Here is a 20952-nt window from a genome sequence, read left to right as displayed (position 1 = left end):
CGCAGTCAAAGTGGTACAGTCCAGAATGCATGATGCACAGAGAGAGAGAGAGAGAGAGAGAAGTTGTACTGGTGTGAGTTTTATTCCTTCCAAGGTTATCCCCTGCTCACCCCCAAATTTTACAGTCTCACGTTGCTGATATGGACAGATTAGAGGAGGGAACTTCAAACCCTGGGAAGAAAAATTGCGTGGAGCATGTCCCATATCATAGGAACATTGGAAAGTGTCTTCTTCTGAGTCTGAGCCTTGGTTCATCTAGCTCAGTACTGTCTACTCCAGGGGTGCACAACTCAAATGCCCCAGTGGGCCAGCACCCACCGTGACTGGCTGCACAGGGCCGAGGTTAATTTTATGCTTGTCAATTACTACATTAAAACTGATTATTCAAAATATGAATGCAAGTGAGGGGGCAGAGGGTTGGCGTCTGGGAGAAAGGCAAGGGAAAAGGTGTCATTGGTGTAGGGATGTGCACGGAACCGGGGCCTGCTGGCCCGAAGGTGGGGGTGGGGATAACTTTAAGGGCAGAGGAGGGTGCTCTTACTGACCGGAAGTTCGCGGTACAACGTGTGCACGTGCACCGGTCACTTCTGGTCCAAGGAAGCAGCAGGGAGATACACAGCCGTCCCGCCGGACCGTTTGAATACACAGTGCCGGCGGGGGAAACACGGCAGGAAGGGTAGAATCACCCTTCCCCGCCCTTAAAAGTTCTCCACCACCCCCCACCTTCAAACCAGCTCAAACGCTGGTCCATGGAACCAGTTTGGCGCTCCTGGAATAGAGTGCCAAACGGTTCCGTGCACATCCCTGCAGTAGGCCCTCGTCCGGGGGTAGGGGACATCGGGTCTCAAGTGGCCGCTGGCTGCATTGAGCTGCTGCTGCTGCTGCTGCTTCTCATCAGTGGGAAAGGCCAAGAGCTCTTCCTGGCTCCTGCTGTTGCTGCAGGATATTCCTCCCTGGGAGACAGCAGAAAAGTCCCCCTGGGCCAGATCCGGCCGCCGAGCCGCTCTCCAAGGTTGCAAGCAGGAGCCTCTCCCAGCGCTAGCTGGAGATGCTGCCGCCAGGGAGGGAACCGGGGACCTCTGCACTGATCGACGGCCCCATCCCCTAAGGCTCAACTTCGGCCCTCCTGCAGATGTTGGCCCATAACTCCCATTATCCCTGGATATTGGCCACTGTGGCTGGGGGTGATGGGAGTTGTTGTTCAAAAACAGCTGGGGCGGAGGCCTAAGTTGATCAGGCCTGCGGGAATATCGTCCAGACTGACATAAACTCTCCCATTCAAATGCAAACCAAGGCAGACTCGGCATAGCAAAGGGGACAGTTCATGCTTGCTGCCATCCGGCCAGCTTCTCCTGCACAACTTCGGCCCTCCAGCTGTTTCTGAACACTACAACTCCCATTATCCCCAGCCATAGCGGTCGATAGGGATGATGGGAGTTGCAGATCAATGCCTGTAGGAGGGCCAAAGTCATACAGCCCTGTTGTATGCTGATCACACACTACCGATTGCTCAAATCACACGTTTATGCCCTGAAATTCAACCAGTATTGGAGACACTGCCTTGACTGACTCTCTGCAGTTGTGCACACCACACAAGACCTGCAGGCGCCTAGCCTGTACCCCTGAATACAGTGGAGCAGGGGTTCTCCAACGTGGGTTCCCAGATGATGGACTGCAACTCCCCTCATCCCCAGCCAAAGGCCATTGTGGCTGCGGATGATGGGAGTTGTAGTCCAACAACATTCGGGGACCCACGTGGGAGAGTCCCTGCAGTGGAGGAAATCCAGATTTATGTTTTTGTTTTGAATCCAGTTTGGTGGAGGAGGGGGAAGCTGGCTGGTCTTCTGCAACCTGCATGGTCTTGGAATCTTGTTCCGCTTTGCTTGCTGCTGCCCCTTTCTATTAATCAGGGGACAGTTGCTTAATCTGAGGCTGAAGCTGGCAAATTGGAGTAGTTAATCAGTTCAGGCTTGCAGGCCTCATTTCTTCCGTCCAGCTCTTAACTCTTCTATGCTTGCTCCAGAAATGTGGGAATCTTGGAAGGAGTTTGACATGCTGGCAGTGCGGGTTGCAGGCCTCGGCTGCTCCGTTCTGGGCGACCTTCCCGGGAGATCGCGATCTTCCAGCATCCCAAATAGCAATGCCTATATAGAGCGAGGTTCAGCGGCACACTGCAGCTGAGGCCCGGCCAGGAGTTGTGGGTAAGTGGAAAACGCCAAGAGACCTTTCCCGATGGATATTCATATGCACTGGAAAACTGTGCTCTGAGATGTTGAAGGACCCGGGGAAAGACCCCATTGGTGAGCCCCCTTAGCCAGTGGGGGAGTGGGGAGTCCTGAGTCCCCAGGGTCCTCTTCTTGGATAAGTCTTGCAACTTTCTTTTGAGGCCATTCTTAAAATTCTGTTAAAATATCTTCTGTCTAGGGCTGGAGTTCTCAAACTTGGGGGTCCCCAAATGTTGTTGGACCTACTACAACGCCCATCATCCCCAGCCAGAATGGCCTTGAGCTAAGGAAACCATGATCCTGTTAGCTTGACTTCTTTATCTGGGAAGATATTAGAACAAATAGTAAAACAATTAATTGCCAAGTGCCCAGAGGGAAATTAAGTGCTTAAAAGCTGCCAATGTGCTTTTATTAGGAGCTAATCAAGCTCAAACAGCCTACTTTCTTCCTTTGATAAAATAATTGGTTCAGCATACAAGGGAAAAGCGGTTCTAGAAAAGAACAAGACTTCTGAAGGGCTCTTCCCAAATGATCTCCTCCCAAGAAATGAGGACAGAAGATGCGATCAGAGGTGAAAAATCACTGTTCACTAGGAGCCGGCGTGTAGTGGTTATGGTGTTGGACTGGGGAGACACGAGTTCAAATCCAGCCATAAAACTGACTAGGTGACTGAGTCAGCTATCTCTCAAACTAACCTACCTCACAGGGTTGTTGTGAGGATAAACTTAATCATCTCGGGGCTGCTTAGAGGAGGAGTGGGATATAAATGTAAAAATGTAAATCTATAAATGGCATTCCAAAATGTTCAACAGTGCTGAAAAGTGACTTTGCAAAGGGCGTCAATGGATGAGTTGGTAGGATTTATTTTTATTGAATGATATTTCTGTTCCACTATCCCTACAAGGAGCCCAGGATGGCTGACTCCTCCCCATTCCTGTTCTGTCCTCACAACAATCCTGTGAGGTAGGCTGAGAGATAATGGCTGGTCTAGGATCACCCATGCTTGAGTGGGGATTTGAACTCAGGTCTCCCAGTACTAGGCCAGCGCTCTGCCCATTACAACACACAGGCTCACCTACCAAATCTGCTGAAGCAAACCTAGACAGAGCTCACGACACTTTTAAAGCAGGAGGAGTGGGTGGTCCCATTTTTGTAATCTTGGAGGCCATTCTGTGAACTTGGGGGTAACGGAAAAGATTTCTCCAGATGTTTAATGGCTAATAAACACTCTTTTATCTATCATGGTTTTGATGAGTTTATTGCTCTTTATAGATTTTATTTTCACCATGTCCCCGAACAGGAGGTTAGGCTGAGAGATCACAACTGGTCCCATGACCATCCACTGAGTTTTGTGGTTTATCAGGGATTTGAACTTGGGTCTTTCCAGTCCATTCATTACACCAGCTCACTATGGTGTAATATGGGAGGAGAGCTGATCTTGTGTCAGCAAGCATGAATCGCCCCCTTTGCTAAGCAGGGTCCACCCTGGTTTACAGTTGAATGGGAGACCTGATGTGTGAGCACTGCAAGATATTCCCCTCAGGGGATGGAGCCGCTCTGGGAAGAGCATTTGCAGGTTCCAAGTTCCCTCCCTGGCAGCATCTCCAAGATCCGGCTGAGAGAGATTCCTACCTGCAATGCTGCCAGTCTGTGTAGACAAGACTGAGCTAGATAAACCAATGGGTCACAGTATATGGCAGCTTCCTATGTTCCTAATTGTCTCCTTTGCTAAGCATGGCCCACCCTGGTTTGCATTTGAATGGGATACTACATGTGTGAGCATTGTAAGATCTTCCCTTTAGGGGATGGGGCTGCTCTGGGAAGAACACGTGCCTGTTTCCATGCAAAGGTTTCTCTGGCATCTCCACGATAGGGCTGAAAGGGACTCATGGCCGAAACCTTGGAGAAGCCGCTGCCAGTCCGGGTAGACAATACTGAGCTAGATGGACCAAGGGTCTGACTCGGTAGAAGGCAGCTTCCTAGGTTCCTATGCACTACAAGCGGGCCACACTTAACATCAAAAGTTGCCTTTTACTTGAGTCACACCTTTCCCCAGCTAATTCAGTATTGTCTGCTCTGACTGGCAGCGGCTCTCCAGCGTCTCAGGCAGGAGTCTGTCCCTGCCCTACCTGGAGATGCTGCCAGGGAGTGAACCCGGGACCTTCTGCGTGCAAAGCAGATGCTCTTCCACTGAACTACGACCCCCTCTTCTGCTGTACAGCTGAAGTTCTGGATTCAGGCTTATGCTGTCATTTTCTTTGGCATGCTTCCTATACCCACTCACACCCTCACCCAATATTTGTCTCCCGCCCCCACCTCAAAAGAATGAACTGGCCAGGAATTCACCCCAGTTCACCCGTGGCAGGATGCAGCCAGCCTCTGATGCTCTTCTCTACCAACCCCCAGCTGGCCTGCGTGGTGAAAAGCAGAGAGTGGGATCATTGTCTGGCCCCATGAATGGGCCGTGGCTCGTCTTTGGCCCTGGCAGGAGGGATGATACGTTCTGCGTGTCTGCTCAGAAGTTAGTCCCACATTCCCTAGCAAATGTGTTTCAGAATCCAGCTGGAGGGATAAAAGAAGGGGCTTTGCTGAGGAGTGCAAAGTTCCAGGAGGCTGGGAAGAGCCCGCCTGTTCCTCTTAGCTTTTTTAACAGGACTGCGCAACTGGCATTGTACTCCAACTCCCATCGCCCTAGCCGCAACGACCAGTAGTCAGTGATGCAGTCCAAGAGCTGTGAGAGGGCCCAAGTGCTGCCCTGCACTCCTGCCTTTGGCCTTTAAAGGCTGCAGTATAGGCATCTCTCTGCATCTGCTCAGACATTCTGCCTCTTGTTTTGCGTTACCACTTGGAGACACAGCGGGGGGGCGGGGGGGGCCCTTTGAGGGCTGGCAGCGCTGTCCGTGTGCTCCTGGAGGGCCCCCCCCGCCATTGGGCTTGTGCTGCTTAGAGACCACAAGCCCTTGCTCCATGGGAACCGGCCAGCTTGGGAGGCAGGAGGGCTGGCGCCTGCTGAGCTCTCTGCCAAGCCTGGCCGCTTAGGAGCGCCACTCCGGCATTTCCTTGTATTAGCCCTGGCCACGTCAGGACAAGGGATCATAGGCCGCTGCCATATACCGAGCCAGACCATTGCTCAAGCGAGCTCAGCATTGTCTACACAGACTGGCAGCAGCTTCTTTAAGGTTGCAGGCAGGAGTTTCTCCCAGCTCTGTCTTGGGGATGCTGCCAGGGAGGAAACTGGAGGCCTTCTGCATGCAAGCAGGCCGGTGCTCTTCCCAGAGCAGCTAAGGGGAATCTCTTCCAGTGCTCACACCTCTAGTCTCCCATTCAGATGCAACCAGGGCAGACCCTGCTTAGCAAAGGGGACAATTCATGCTTGCTCCCACAAGACCTGCTCTCCTCCTCCTCCTCCTCCTCCACCACACATACGAGCACTTTGGTAATGGTGTAAGCTTCCTCTCCTTTCTGTAGAGAGATTCAAGGAAAAGCCACTGGGGCACCACCTGTAATTTCTCCAGAAATTAAAGTTAGGTGTTTTAATTTGCAGCAGGTGTCAGGTGAGCGACACGGAAGGCACCTAATGAAAAATGAAGAATGGTTTCATCACTCCTTCAGACAGGTGGTTTGATTCCAAACACATCACAGGACACTCCTCAGCATTCTTCCACGGAGTGTGAGAATGGTGAAAAGTAAGACGTGGCTCAGCCTGACACGCAAGTTCCAACCACCTCAGTACCCAGGGGGATTTCGTGGTGAAGCTCTGTGATTTCTTATTCGCATCATAGACCAAAGTTCAACAGAAGTACAGCGCATGTTGCATTGTGAGCCCCTGCATGGGAAACTGCCATATACTGAGTCCAACCATAGATCCATCTCGCTCAGTATTGTCAACCCAGACTGGCAGCGGCTTCTCCAAGGTTGCAGGCAGGAATCTCTCTCAGCCAGATCTCGGAGATGCTGCCAGGGAGCAAACCTGGAACCTAGATGCTCTTCCCAGAGCGGCTCCATCCCCTAAAGGGAATATCTTCCAGTGCTCACACATCAAGTCTCCCATTCAAATGCAACCAGGGTGGAACCTGCTTAGCTAAGGGGACAAGTCACTCTTGCTCCCACCAAACCAGCTCTCCTCTACAGCCAGAGGCACCTTTTAAAAGTGATTATCTTTCTTTTTAAAAGTGATTCTCTTTATTGAGCAGGAGGAGAGGAACTGGCCCTATCCATCCCCAGCACAGCATCCCTCCAGTGGTTGTTGCTGGAGTCTGTCTTACTTTTTTTTTTTAAGATTGTGATCCCTTTGGGGACAGGGAGCCATAACTATGTAAACCAATTTGGGAACTCTGGTTGAAACGTGGTATATAAATTCGTATTTGTATTATCCGTAAAGTTCATCCTTCCCTCTGTTCCTGCAATGACAGGCTCTTTGCTGCCGTGGGAATAATAGAATTTTGGAGCAGGAAGGGACCTTAAGGGGTCTTCTAGTCCAACCCCCTGTTCAATGCAGGGCAGTGGTACACCATCCCTGACAGGTGGCCCTCTGGACACTATTTGAAACCCTCCCGTGAAAGAGAGCCCACCACCGCATGTGGCAGACTGTTCTGCTGTCAGCAGTTAGGAAATTCTCCCTAATGCCCAGCCAAAATCTGCTTCCTTGCAGTTCCAACCCCTCGGTTCGAGGCCTGCCCTCAGGAGCGGCAGAGAACAAGTCCTCTCCTCCTCCTGAGTGACAGCCCTTCAGATATTTGCAGAAGGCACCCCAGGGACATGCCTTCTGCTGCCCTAAATAGACACATCATTGTCAATAGATGGGCTCTGAAAGGTTTGCCTGGCCCCAAGGCCGCCAGGTTGAGTCCAAGGCAGAGCGCCGGCCGCTGGCGCAGAGGTTGCTAATGGGCCCCACGCCGTCCTTGGCCACCCTGCCGTGGCCGCCACTAATTGCGGGCTGGCTGGGGCCTGCTCATCGCCATGGCAACCCTCTGCGCAGCGAGGGGCATCGGTCTCTCTCGGGATGCAGGAGGAGCAGAAGAGCCCCCCCCCGCTGCTGATGGGGAAAGAAGCCCTCGTGGCAGCTGGAGGCCCAGGGTGGCCACGTTCAACCCAGTCATCGCTTCGGCCCTGAGATGGATTTAATGAGCGGGACAGTTTGGGTTCAGCGCTTCCTCTCCCCCCCTCCCTGCCCACCACGAGCTCCGTCACTGCTGCTTTATTGGGTCCCTTGGCGAGAGACTCCCAAGAGCAGAAGCTGATTCCGCTCATCCTGACTAGGGACACACGTGGGGAAAGCCTTTGGCTTAGCTACGCAGGCCGGAGGGAGAGGAAAGCAGAGTCCCTCACTTTTGCTTAGGGCCCCAGCTTCAATCCATGGCAGCATCTCCGGATAGCAGTGGGAAAGATCCATGCCTGAAACCCCAAAGAGCTGCTGCTGGATAGTGCAGATCATTCTGAGCTCTGGGCGGGTTATAACAAAACAATTAAAACAACAGATAAAAAGGTTAAAACATTACAACAATTAAAATTTCAGCCGGAAGTGTATTCCAAAGCCTCAGGGCAAGCCGGGCAAGCCGGTGGGAACTGCAGACAAACCTCTCCAGATGGTCTCAATGGGTGGTGTGGTTCATAGCGAAGAAGGCATTCTCTTAAATACCCAGGGCCCAAGCTTGTTTAGGGCTTTATAGGTTACTAGTATTTTTAAGCCCGTTATGATAACGGGCACTAGCTTTCTATCCCGTCTTTTCTGTCTCTCTCTCTCTCTTTCTGTCTCTTTTTTTCCCCCTTGTCCCCTCTCTCTTTTTGTTTTTGTTGTTGTTGTTGTCTCTGTTTTTGTTCTTCCTTATTTTGCTTATACTTTTTTTTGGGGGGGGGGGGGTTGTGTGGATGAATAACGGCCAAAATGGCCCATGAGAAGGTGGCCGCCCCCGCCTATCGCCCTCCCGCGCACCCAGCTGCCGGAGCCCACCTTACCCGCTCCAGCCCGAAGGAGAAGAGAGGAACTCGGGAACAGAGCTACTCTCTGTGTTAAGCTGCTGCCCATACTGTCGCAATGGATGCAATAGGCGTCCTTTGCGTCCATAGCGGCAGTTTGAGCAGTGACTTAGCACAGAGAGGAGCTCTGCTCGTGAGCTCCTCTCTTTTCCCTCGGGCTGGAGCGGGTAAGGTGGTCTTCGGCAGCTGGGTGGGCGGGAGGGCGATAGGCGGGGGCGGCGACCTTCTCATGGGCCATTTTGGCCCTTAATCTTTTTTGGGGGGGAGCGGGGAAGGTGATTTTGGGCAGCTGGGAGGGAGGGTGAGCAGGCGGGGGCGACGGCTGTGAGCGGGCGGGGGCCTCGTTGGCGGCTTTGCCGCCACCTCGCCCAGCTTCCCTGTCCCCCGTCTCGGTCTTCCCCCGCCGCCATTGCCCTCGCCTTTTTCAGGGCGGCCGCTTCTGGTTGCCTCGGCCTCCTCTCGCCGTGCCGCAGCTCATGGCCGAGGCGGCGGCTCTGCCGCCGCCTCGGCCACTTTCCCCCACCGCCACACACCGGCTAATGGCCGCCCGTGGCTGTGGGACACTGGTGTCTGCAGTCCTGTGTCCCTTGGGCTCTTCTGGGCCTGCGCTTCGCGCAGGCCCAGAACAGCCCAGGGAGGCAGGGACGCAGATCCCCAACATTCCAAAGCCACGGCCACTCACTTAGCCTTTTATTATATAGGATAACCAAAACCTTGTATTTAGCCCGGGAACTTATCAGCAACCAGTGTAGATCTTTTAAGATAGGAGCAATATGGTCTCTCCGAGATCACGTAGACTCTGCAGAATGTACTAAAATGAATGACAGGGAATGCCCAACTGAAATGCACTGGTTCTTTCCAAATAGCCTTAGGAATGCCTGGGATTTCCGAATGGCTGTTGGCCGTTCGGAAATCCAGTGCATTCCATGGCCAATAGGAAGGAACCCATGCATTTCAGAGGGCATTCCCTGCCATTCATTTCCACCGTAGGACCTGCATGCTCACAGTTCCAGGTTCACCCCCTGGCAGCATCTCCAGGTAGGCCTGGGAAAGAATCCTGCCCCAAACCTTGGAGAGCTGCTGCCAGTCAGTGTAGACAGTCCTGAGCCACATGGATCAAGGGTCTGACTCTGACTAAGGCAGCTTCCTATGTTCCTGCTAGTTGCGTGTGACTATAGCTAGATCAGGGCAAAGCATTTGGACTCTAATAAATGCTTGTGTATGCCTTATAATAAATACTTGTGCACCATAAATACTTGTGAAAACATCCAATTGCTGTCCACCACTCAAGGGTTCCGGGGGAAATGGCTGGTGTTGAACAAAAAAGAACAACTGTCTTTGTTGGCTGCCACATCACAAATGGTTTTCTGGGCGGTTCCCTTTCTGTTTGGAACAGGCAACGGCAGTGCCTCCGAGGCAAATCTGGTGGGCAGCCGCCTCAAAAGTGGAGTTGCTCTTAGCTGTGCCTAAGTCATCATAAACAGGCTTAAAAGAAGCAAAGAGATTCCTGCCACTGAGACGGAGCTGGTCCTGACATCCAGATGAAAGGGAGAGCTGGGGTCCCCTGTGCCAGCTGAAAGGTGTTGAAGAGCCACTCAGGCCTAGGGTGCAAGGGACCTCTCTGGAGGTTTGCAGTAGTGAGCATGACCTGTCCCCTTTGCTAAGCAGGGTTAGGCTTGGTTTGCATTTGGATGGGTGACTGCATGTGAGCGCTGTAAGAGGGGTGTGTGTAGCTCAGTGGTAGAGCATCTGCTTGTATGCAGAAGGCCCCAGGTTCAGATCCAGGTAGGACTGGGTCGGGCTCCTGTTTGAAACCTGGGAGAACTGCAGCCAGTCACTGGAGACTATGCTGAACGAGATGGACCAGTGATCGGATTCGGTATGAGGCAGCTTCCTGCGTTCCTGTCTCATGACTCTGGGCTCATTGCAAAGTTTCCAAACTGATGTTTTAGCCAGGCCGGCCGGCCATGAGGCTGTCTGGGTGGATGCTTCCCTCCCTGGCCTTGGGCACGGAGCAATCCGGAAGCTGGAAGGAGCCAGATAAGCAAGGCCAGGCCAGCATGTCGGATGAGCTGGCGGGCCTCGGCGGCGTCTACGTCTTGCTGCCTGGGCATCTCCCAGCCCAGGGGGCTTTCATTCACGCAGCGTTTGGCCATCTGGTTCGGCGTGTTCTTCCAGGCCGGACTTGGTTTCTGCTGACTCCAGTGAGACAGCAAGGAAGCACCTTTTGCCATCTGGGCAGCTGCAGAGTCCGATTGGCCCAGTGGAGTCTGTGCTGGGGGCCAGCACAGGGAGGAAATTCAGGGGAAGCCGGGCGGGTTTTGTGAAATGAATTGGGATCTGTTCCTCCCCCTGCCTGAGCCAGGCACCACTGGCAGGCTCCGTGCCCTCCCAAGACTGCAACAGCTGCAGAAAACAAACCCACACGCCGTGGGGAGAGCAGGTAGGCAAGGACTGACTTGGACTCAGCCTGGGGATTCGGGCTGCCAGCCCAACAGCAGTGGACCCTGGAGCCTCCAGGAATCCACCTCCAGTTTGGAGCAGGCGATCTGGTTCGTGAAGCTCTCTTGGTAGCCATGGGCCAGTCCCTGCTTCTCAGCCTAACCGGCGGTTTTCACCATTGGGTCCTCCTACGTGGGACTACAATTCCCAACACGCCCTGCCACAATGTCCAAGGTCAGTATGGCAGGGAAGGATGCCCAACCGGCCATTGTGGCAGGGGATGTTAGGAATTGCAGTCCCTCTACATCTGGGGAGCCGAGACTGGGAATCTCTGGCCTAGCCCAGTTCAGATCATTATTCTAAGACGGTTGGAGGGGACAGACCACTAGTGCTTAGCTCAGCCTTGCCCAGCTGCCAGCAGCGAGACTCGATGGTCTCCATTCTCCCTCCTAACCTCAGAGCGTTGTTCCAAATTAGATAGGGGCTTGGCAAACGAAGTCCAGAGCTCTGCTGCCCCCCACCCCACCACTGGGAGGCCTTTGGGTGTGACTCTCTCTGCACGCCTGCCCTGAGGGTGGCATGGAACTGAGAGAGAGATTTCTTGCTTTGATTAATGCATGGTGTTGTTATGCCAGCCTCCCTCCTCTAAGGGGCTCAGGACACATTTAGCTGCCAAAAGCCCAGCGAAAAGTGGGTCAGAGCAGCATCCTCCCCGGCTTTGGGGGCTGCATGCCCTCCTGGTTTTCAGAGGTGTGTTTGGAAAAACCGAGGTCGGAGGAGGTCGGAGTGGTCGTGCAGGAGCTGGCAGCCAGATCGGATTGCACTGTCCCACATAGTGCTTGTACGCAGCATATTATTGAGGGTGGAGGAAACGGCATCCAGCCCAGCTCCTGCCTCCTACACAATCACTGCCCTCTCCTCCTATCTAGGTTTTTTCAGGGACACACCGAAAACCAGGAGCGTGCCCAGCTCCCCAAGCCGTCTTGGATGCTTCTCCGATTCACTTTACGTTCATGAGAACTGACCTAATAAATCCCAGTAAATTGTGGCTGGTGTGCAAGAGAGTGGTAGCCACACCCTGGGACGGGACCCAAAGTTGGGAGTGCCTGCTTTCAGCAAACAAGAGAAGACCCCAAACTGCAGTTGGCGCCAACCCCGGATTTGTTTATTTGTTTATTTTTATTTAGCATCTCCGTAGGCCACCCGAAACTCACATCTCTGGGCGGTTTGCAACAAAACAACGCAGGTTAAAAACAAAGTTAGAACATTAGAAAACAGTTTTAAAACCAATGATAAATTCTATAAATTGAATTAAAAGCCTGGGTGACTAAATGTGCCTTGACAGCCTGTTATTTGTTTATTTACACTCTCAAGGGGAAGAATCTGCCAAATGAAGTGAGCTTAACTGGAATCCTTCTGTTCCTAGCTCTTCATTTCCTTCCCTTTCATCCAGGGATAAGCGAGGTCTTGTAAAGGGCAGCAGGAGGGTTGTTCTCCGTGGGCAGAGTTTCCTGCAAAGACAAAGTGCCCCTGAATGACCGGGAACAGGCTGCCAGGATGGGGGCCGACACACCCTGGCGTCTCTGCCCTGTGTGGACAGGGGTCAGGTTAAAAAGCCCGAGCCAGCCGTCTTAAGTTGCCCTGATCACACCTGCAAGCCCAAGGAGCTGGGGATAATGTCCGAGAGACCTACGCTATTTCTTGCTTGCTTGGTTGACTGCCTGGAAGGATTTGCTCCCCAGCTGTCCAGGCAGAGATAGTTCAAGGCAAATACAGACAATGAAATAATACAGACAATGAAATAATCCCCAAAATCAAATGCAACCAAATAAAAACCACCCACTGGACATTGAGTCCATTCTTAAGAACTCAGCAAGGGGAGCATCCAGCCAGGATTCCAGACCGGTGTGCGCCCTCCCGGGAACTGGTCATTATGTGTTGGCAAAAATCAGGCCAGGAGGAAAGGAAAGTGATCGTGTGTGATAGCTACGGTCTGGGTGAGGACGGCAGTGGCCAACTGACACGGCTTACCTAGCATTGAATTCAGAGGGGTGGGGAGGCACGTCCTGTGTGTCATCCGACCCATAGGAAGCTGCCATATACTGAGTCAGGCCCTTGGTCCATCTAGCTCAGTATTGTCTACACAGACTGGCAGCGGCTTTTCTAAGGTCTCAGGCAGGTGTGTCTCTCAACCCTATCTGGAGAGGCAGCCAGGGATTGAACGTGGGACTTTCTGCATGCAAGCGGGCAGGTGCTCTTCCCAGAGTGGCCTCATCCCCTAAGGAGAAGACCTTACTGTGCTCACACGTCTCCTGTTCAAATGCAAACCATGGTGGACCTCTGCGTAGCAAAGAGGGCATGTTTGCTACCACAAGGCCAGCAACCCTCTCATAATCTCCGGATATCTAGATCACAGCTTGCACACGGTTACTTTCCTGTCCTGCTGCCACCTTGACTTTTGCCAACACTTGGCCTGTTCTTGGGTCTGGGATCTTAGCTGGACACTCCTTCTACTCAGCTTTTGATTGCATGAATGGGCCTGCTCCTTTATTGATTTCAACTATTTGTATGTTCTACTGCCTTTCAGTCTAACATAAGGCAAACGCTTTGCCAAAGGCTTGCATCCTCTGACTTTTTCCCCCAGCGGCACAATGACCATGTGCAGACTGTTAGTGCTACTCTTCTGTCCAAGATGTGCATGCCCAGATACAACAGGCTGCAACAGAAACAGGAGGGCAAAAAGGGGGCTTCTGTGTTCCAAAAACATGTAATTTATTTCTTATTTATTTATTTATTTATTTATTTATTTATTTATTTATTTATTTACACACACACACCCCTACCTACCCCCTGCTAACTTGGCGAAGAGGCACCTTTTACCATGGTGATTCTCTTTATTTAAGCAGGGGGAGAGTAACTGGCCCTATCCAACCCCAGCACAGTACTTCCAGTGACTGTTGCTGGTGTCTATCTTTTAGATTGTGAGCCCTTTGGGGACAGGGATCCATCTTATTTATTTATTATTTCTCTATGTAAACTGCCCTGAGTCATTTTTGGAAGAGCAGCATAGAAATTGAATTATTATTATCTATCTATCTATCTATCTATCTATCTATCTATCTATCTATCTATCTATCTATCTATCTATCTAGAGCCTGGTTCACATGATTGTTTGGATCTAGGTTTAACATGGTGGGTTACTGACATGAGTGTGTTTGTGTGAACCCACGCCAAGGTGGTTTGTGGCCTGAGATGAATCTGAGAGTCTTGTTTTGGTGTGGGTTCACACATCCACACTCATGTCGGTAACCCACATCAAACCTAGCTTCAAATGATTGTGGGAACCAGGCCAATATCTGCTGGGGTGTGGACGGAATGTTGCAACTGGATCAGCAACAACAGGGACGATGCTGAAAGGAGCCCATCTAGAAATATCCCTGCAATAAGGACAACCAGGTCCATTGTGAGATTGTGTGTGTGTGTTTTAAAGGAGGCTATTATAGTCTGTTTCCATTGCTTCAGAAGCTGGTGCAGAACAGGCCCTCTCAGAGCGAATGAATGCAAGGCTCTGCAGACAGAGGAGAGTCTTTGTGCTGATGGGGGCAGTGATTCTTGGGGTGGGGACAAGAGCGTCCCTGTCTCAGCTGGGGAATGTTGGAGGTCGGTATGTGCTCGGGCCCCGCTGTATCTCAAGCCAAGCAAAATGTCGTCCTAGTCTCCAGGCCCTGTTGCTTAATACATCCCAGCCTGCTCTAAAGGCCTTTTCTTTCTCTCACTCGAGGTGGGGGTCTCGTGATTCTAATGATATCAGAGACCCCAGAGCCAAACGTATACAACCCCCCCACCCCGTCCAAACCATCATTTCCTCTTGAGAGAACCTGGATCATTATTTGCAAAATGGTGCTGTATTCTAAGTGAACTACTATGGAAGACGGAATCGGTGAGAAGCCATTTGTAAGAACATTTAAAGAACAAACAGGCACTGGGAACATCCCATTCCAGTTTCTTCCTTTCTCTGGGCGGTGATTGGAATCAAGATTCATTCATTCCCATTCCAATGTTATTAATCATGCAATTGACTCCAGAAGTTCCTGTGACCATTGCAGATCTTTGAACGTGCTCCACCTGCTTTATGGAAAGCACTGCGATCATACCCCATGTCCCCAGCTTCAAACCAGTTTAGGATGGTAGTGGTACCTCACTGATTACGGAGTTAGGAACATTGGAAGCTGCCTTCTACTGAGTCAGACCACTGGTTCATTTAGGTCAGCATTGTCTACACGAACTGGCAGCGGCTTCTCCAAGGCTGCAGGCAGGAGTCTCTCTCAGCCCTACCTGGAGATGCTGCCAGGGATTGAACCTGGGACCTTCTGCGTGCAAAGGAGATGCTCTTCCACTGAGCTATGGGTCCCCAAAGGGAAGTATTCTACAACACTCACATGTAGTCCTCCAACCAAATGCAAACCAAGGCCAATTTATGCTTCCTACACCTTAAGGGGCGCAGCAGGGAAATGCTTGACTAACAAGCAGAAGGTTGCTGGTTTGAATCCCCGCTGATACTATATCGGGCAGCAGCAATATAGGAAGATGCTGAAAGGCATCATTTCCTGCATTCTACCAACGAAAACCACAGGGCTCTGTGGGTGCCAGGAGTCGGCACCGACTCAATGACACAACTTTACTTTATGCAACCATGAGAACTAGAACTGTTTTTTAAAAATGCAAAGCTCACATTCACAGGAATTCAGAAGCTGTGCCGAGGGCTGGATTCCACAGGGTATTTGTGCCCTAGTTTGCCTGCGTTCCACTCCGTTTTGACCTCATAATCTTTTTAAACCTTTTTGTCCGTGGCTGCTTTCCATATTCAGAACATAGGAAGCTGCCTTTCACAGAGTCAGACCATAGGTCCATCTTGCTCAGTATTGTCTACACAGTCTGGCAGCGGCTTCTCCCAGCTTTCAGGCAGGAGTCTCTCTCCCAGCCCTACCTGGAGATGCTGCCAGGGATTGAACCTGGGACCTTCTGCATGCAAAGCAGATGCTCTCCCGCTCAGCTACGGCCCCCTCCCCTAAGGGGAATATCTTGCAGCCCTCATAGGGAGTCACCCATCCCAATGCAAACCAGGACAGACCCTGTTTGACAAAGGGGACAATTCATACTTGCTACCACGAGACCGGCTTCCCTTCCCTATTCCTGGCCATTTCTCTTCCCCTTTGCACAACATTTTCAGTTTTAGACCCCTCCCTCTCTCCCTCCCTTGCCTTCCCCATAATATATGGATTGGCTCACTCGCTTAAGGCATTGGGAGCCCTTTGCCTTCTGTGTTTGGCATGTTTTAACAAGACTGTGTAGGCTGGCCTAACCTAGAGGGCAAGTAAGCAGGGTAGTTCTGGTGGAGGGGTGTTCCTTTGGCTCTCTGGTCCCTTACAACCCAATGGCTTTCTGACAAGGGTTCTCAACCTTGGGCCCCCAGAGGTTGTTGGACAACTCCCATCATCCCCAGCCACAATGCCCAAGGGATAATGGGAGCTGTAGTCCTACAACATCTGGGGCCTTGAGGCTGAGAAGCCCTGCTCTGCCGGCGGGATCATCAGATGAGTCTGAATCAGATTTTTAAGTCTGAATCAGCCTCGCAGCTCGTACCTTGCCATACAGACTGAAGTCTGGTACCCCCTCAGTCACGGTGGTGGTCAGTGAAGTCATAAGAACAGGTCTAACCTACCTCACAGGGTTGTTGCGAGGATAAAAATTACCGTGTACTCTGAGCTCCTTGGAGGAAGAGTGGCATATAAGTGTGAATAAATAAGAACAGCCCTGCTAGATCAGGGCCCAGGCCTCTCTAGTCCAGCATCCCAGTGACAAACCAGATGCCCCCGAGAATCCCACAGGCAAGAGGTGAGGACATCCCTCTCTCTTGCTGTTGCTCCCCTTCATCTTGCCTCTGAGACTGGGGGTGGCCTATAGCCACCAGACTAGTAGCCACTGATAGACCTGACCGCCATGAATTTGTCTAAGCCCCTTTTAAAGCCATCCAAGCTAGTGGCCATCACCACATTCCGCAGCTGAGAATTCCACAGACTAATTATGTGCTGTGTGAAGAAGTACTTCCTTTTGTCTGTCCTAAATTTCCTGGCCTTCAGTTTTATGGGATGACCCCTGGTTCTAGTGTTGTGAGAGAGGGAGAACAAATGCTCTCTGTCCCCTCTCTCTGCTCCATGCATAACTTCACACACCTCTACCCTGTCTCCCCATAGTCACTTCTTTTCCAAACTTTCCCACAGTTGTTCCATGGACTCAAGTGTATGGTAATCAAAGGCAGAGAAAGAGAAGTCGTTAACCCTGCACCACGCAGACCTCTTTTGGAGTTCTGGCTGACGTCTTGATCCTGACTAATTTTACTAGAGAAAGTCCTCTTGAATTTTAATAGTCCTTTAGACTGCTTCCCGAGAAATCCTATTCAGTAGGTTAGTCTGGATGTCAGCCCATGTGTCCAGTTCTGGGTGCCACATTTTTTTAAAAAAAGACATAAACTGGAATGAGTCCAGAGGAAGGCAATAATGGTGGTGAGGATTCTGGAAGCAAAGTCCTATGCAGATCACTTGAAAGAGCTGGGCATATTTATGACAATGACAAGGACGACAAATATTTATATACTGCTGTTCAACAAAAGTGTGTGTGTGTGTGCGCGCACGCCAAGTGTGGCAACCACAGAGCTCTGTGGTTTTTCTTTGGTACAGGAGGGGTTGACCATGGCCTCCTCCCACGCAGTATGGGATTATGCTGCCTTTCAGCATCTTCCTATATCACTGCTGCCCAATATCGGTGTTTCCCATAGTCTGGGGAACAGACCAGTCGGGATGCAATGGCCACTAGAGGGATGCTGTGCTGGATAAGGCCTGCTGTTCTCCACCTGCTCAATAAAGATAACCAACACTTTTCAAAGGTGCCTCTTTGCTCATTTAGCCGAGGAAGAAGCTAACTGCAGAAGAAAAGACTCCAGGGGTGTATGACAGCCAAATATCTGAAGGAATGTCACATAGAAGGAGGAGTGGACTTGTTATGTCTTGCTCCTGAGAGCAGGATTCGAACTAATGAGCAGAAAAGGAAGCAGATTCAAGCTAGATGGAATGAGTTTCCTGACGGCCAGATCTGTTGGGCAGCAGAGCAGTCAGCCCTGTGTGGTGGCTGGCTCTCCTTCGCTAGACTGGACAGCCATCTTTCAGGTACAGATTCCTGCGCTGAGCAGGGGAATGGACTAGATGAGAAAACCTCCAAGGGTCCTTAGGGAATCAACCCTAAGATTCTACAGTTCTGTCCCAACTGCGGAAGATGAGGGTTATAGATCAGCCACATCTGGGGACCCAACGTGCAGAACCCCTGCTTTAAGGGGGTAGCTCAGCTCCTTTTCAGTGCTTGTAACTGAGTCTTGTCCCCAGATTTGAAGGTGAGGAGGAGGAAGGAGAGCTGGTCTTGTGGTCGCAAGCATGACTTGTCCCCTTAACTAAGCAGGGTCCGCCCTGGTTGCATATGTAAGGGAGACTTGATGTGTGAGCACTGGAAGAGATTCCCCTCAGGGGATGCAGCCAGTCTGGGAAGAGCAGAAGGCTCCAAGTTCCCTCCCTGGCAGCATCTCCAAGATAGGGCTGAGAGAGATTCCTGCCTGCAACCTTGGAGAAGCTGCTGCCAGTCTGTGAAGACAATACTGAGCTACATAAGAACATAAGAACCGCCCTGCTGGATCAGGCCCAAGGCCCATCTAGTCCAGCATCCTGTTTCACACAGTGGCCCACCAGATGCCTCTGGGGAGCCCACAGGCAAGCTAGATAGACCAAGGGTCTGACTCAGAATATGGCAGCTTCCTATGTTCCTGTGTTCCCCCTTCTCTTTCTCTCTCTGTCTCCATGTCAGTCAAAAGCAGTGAAATGCATCTGATGCCTGAGCAGCCTTGAGATTCTCCAGCTCCAGGCCATACCTCCAGGGATCCAGGAGGGAGCTCTCTTAATGACTTGAGAACCAAAAAGGCATCATAAGGAGAGGAAGAACAAATCAACATGTCTGAGCAAAACTGAGTCGTGGCCTAGATTTGTACAGCACAAATGTTCAGGGGCAAGTGGAAAGGAGAAGTCGCAGCTAACAAGGGATATGGAAAACGTAAGCCACAAATTGGCTTACAAAGCATCAGCAATCTGCTTGATATCTGGGGTGGGGGGAGCTTTCTTCACCAACTGTCCCCACATACCAGCCACAATCCTTTCCTTCAGCTGGCCCTCTGCAGCCTTGCAGGCACAATTTAAACCTCCTTGCCATCCGAAGCCCTCAGTGGCTTGATCCTTACTGACATGAGAAAATGCTAGAACTGTGCATCCTATCTGGATACTAATCTGAACCGATGTGATACAAGCCGTATCGGACAATTTTTCATCTAATATGATCCGATTAAGAATTTGCTTGATAAAAAGAGACAATTCGATATACTACCATATTGTATTGTATCATATTGAACTGTATCAGTGGTGGGTGGGGGCTTACCTGAATTTAAGAACTAGAACTCCTCCTATTTTTAAACTGGAAATTTTCTACTTTCTGAGTAGAAGGAAGCCTGCTTCTTGAATTCAGGTAAGTGGACCCACTCCACTCTGATGCATCAAACCAATCCAATATACTGGCTTGGTTCGAAGCATAAAACCCAGTGTGTCTGCAGCACAATAGGTTTGTTCTCACAACCAGCAGTAGGTAGGAACTTTAGAAGGAACTTGCCCTACCCAAGTTCTGGATCTGGGCACACTCCCGTTTCGTGGTCATATTATCGTAAAAAACAAGGTAGGAGGCAAGGGAAGTGATTGGCTGCCAGGCTCCCTCTGGGTAGGAGGGCTTCATCCTACCCTGCAGCTGTACCCAGCTGTTTAATAAGGTAGGATCCATACATTAATCTATGGAATGCGCTGCCACAGGATGTGGTGATGACCACTAGCTTGGATGGCTTTTAAAGGGGCTTAGACAAATCTATGGAGGTGAGGTCTATCAATGGCTACTAGTCTGGAGGCTATAGGCCACCTCCAGTCTCACTGGCCATAATGGCTAAAGAGATAATGGGAGTTGTAGTCCAGCAACAGCTAGGGACCCAAGTTTTGAAATTTTCTACAACTCCCATGATCTCCAGCCAAAGGCCATTGTAGCTGGGGATGCTGGGAGTTGTAGTGAACAACATCTGAGAATCCCTGTTGGAGAGAAGACTGGACCACGTTGCAGAGGGAGCCTTGAGATTTAACAAGTTGTTTTAGTAAGAACTCATCTGCTTTTTATTTATTTATTTATTTATTTATTTATTTATTTATTTATTTCATTTTATATCCCGCTCTTCCTCCAAGGAGCCCAGAACGGTGTACTACATACTTAAGTTTCTCCTCACAACAACCCTGTGAAGTGGGTTAGGCTGAGAGAGAAGTGACTGGCCCAGAGTCACCCAGTAAGTCTCATGGCTGAATGGGGATTTGAACTCTTGGTCTCCCCGGTCCTAGTCCAGCACTCTAGCCACTACACCACACTGGCTCTCATTTTCGTTTCACTATCCCTAAAACAGGACTAAATTTGATTCAGATCAGTTAGGTGGTCCACAAGTTAGACCTCTTGTGCCTCAAATGTTCATACTTCTGCCATCTTGGATCGGAGTGTGGATGTCACCATTACAAATGACACCACTGAGGTGTTCCTATGTGTCACTCACTACAATTGTATCTAATTTGGTTTAAGCCTCTTAAATGGTCCACAAGTTAACCCACTTGCACCTCAAACAATTAGGTGTCCGCCATCTTGAAGTGGGTGGATGACATCATCACAGACTATACCATTGAGGTGTCCCTGTGTATCCCTACAGCTGTAGGAAATTTGGTTCAAATCGGTTAGGCAATTCACAAGTTAGCCCATTTGCACCTCAAATGTTTACACATCTGCCATCTTGAATTGTGGTGGATGACATCACCACAGACTATGCCATTGAGGTATCCCTGTATGTCACTCACTAGAAATGTACCTAATTTGATTCAAATTGGTTAGACATTCCACAAGTTAGCCCACGCGCCTCAGAGATCTACACGTCCACCCACTTGAATTGAGGTGGATGAAATCATCGCCAACTACGTCATTGGGGCACCCCTATATGTCCCTATAACTGTATCAAATTTGGTTCAGATTGGTTAGGTGGCTCACAAGTTAGCCTACTTGCATGCATGCTGTCTTGAATCGGGGTGGATGACATCATCACAACCTACACCGTTGAGGTGTCCTATGTGACCCTACAACTGTACCTGAT

The sequence above is a fragment of the Hemicordylus capensis genome, chromosome 9 (assembly GCF_027244095.1).
Source record: "Hemicordylus capensis ecotype Gifberg chromosome 9, rHemCap1.1.pri, whole genome shotgun sequence".
Taxonomy (NCBI): Eukaryota; Metazoa; Chordata; class Lepidosauria; order Squamata; family Cordylidae; genus Hemicordylus; species Hemicordylus capensis.
This window is presented reverse-complemented; position numbering follows the sequence as displayed.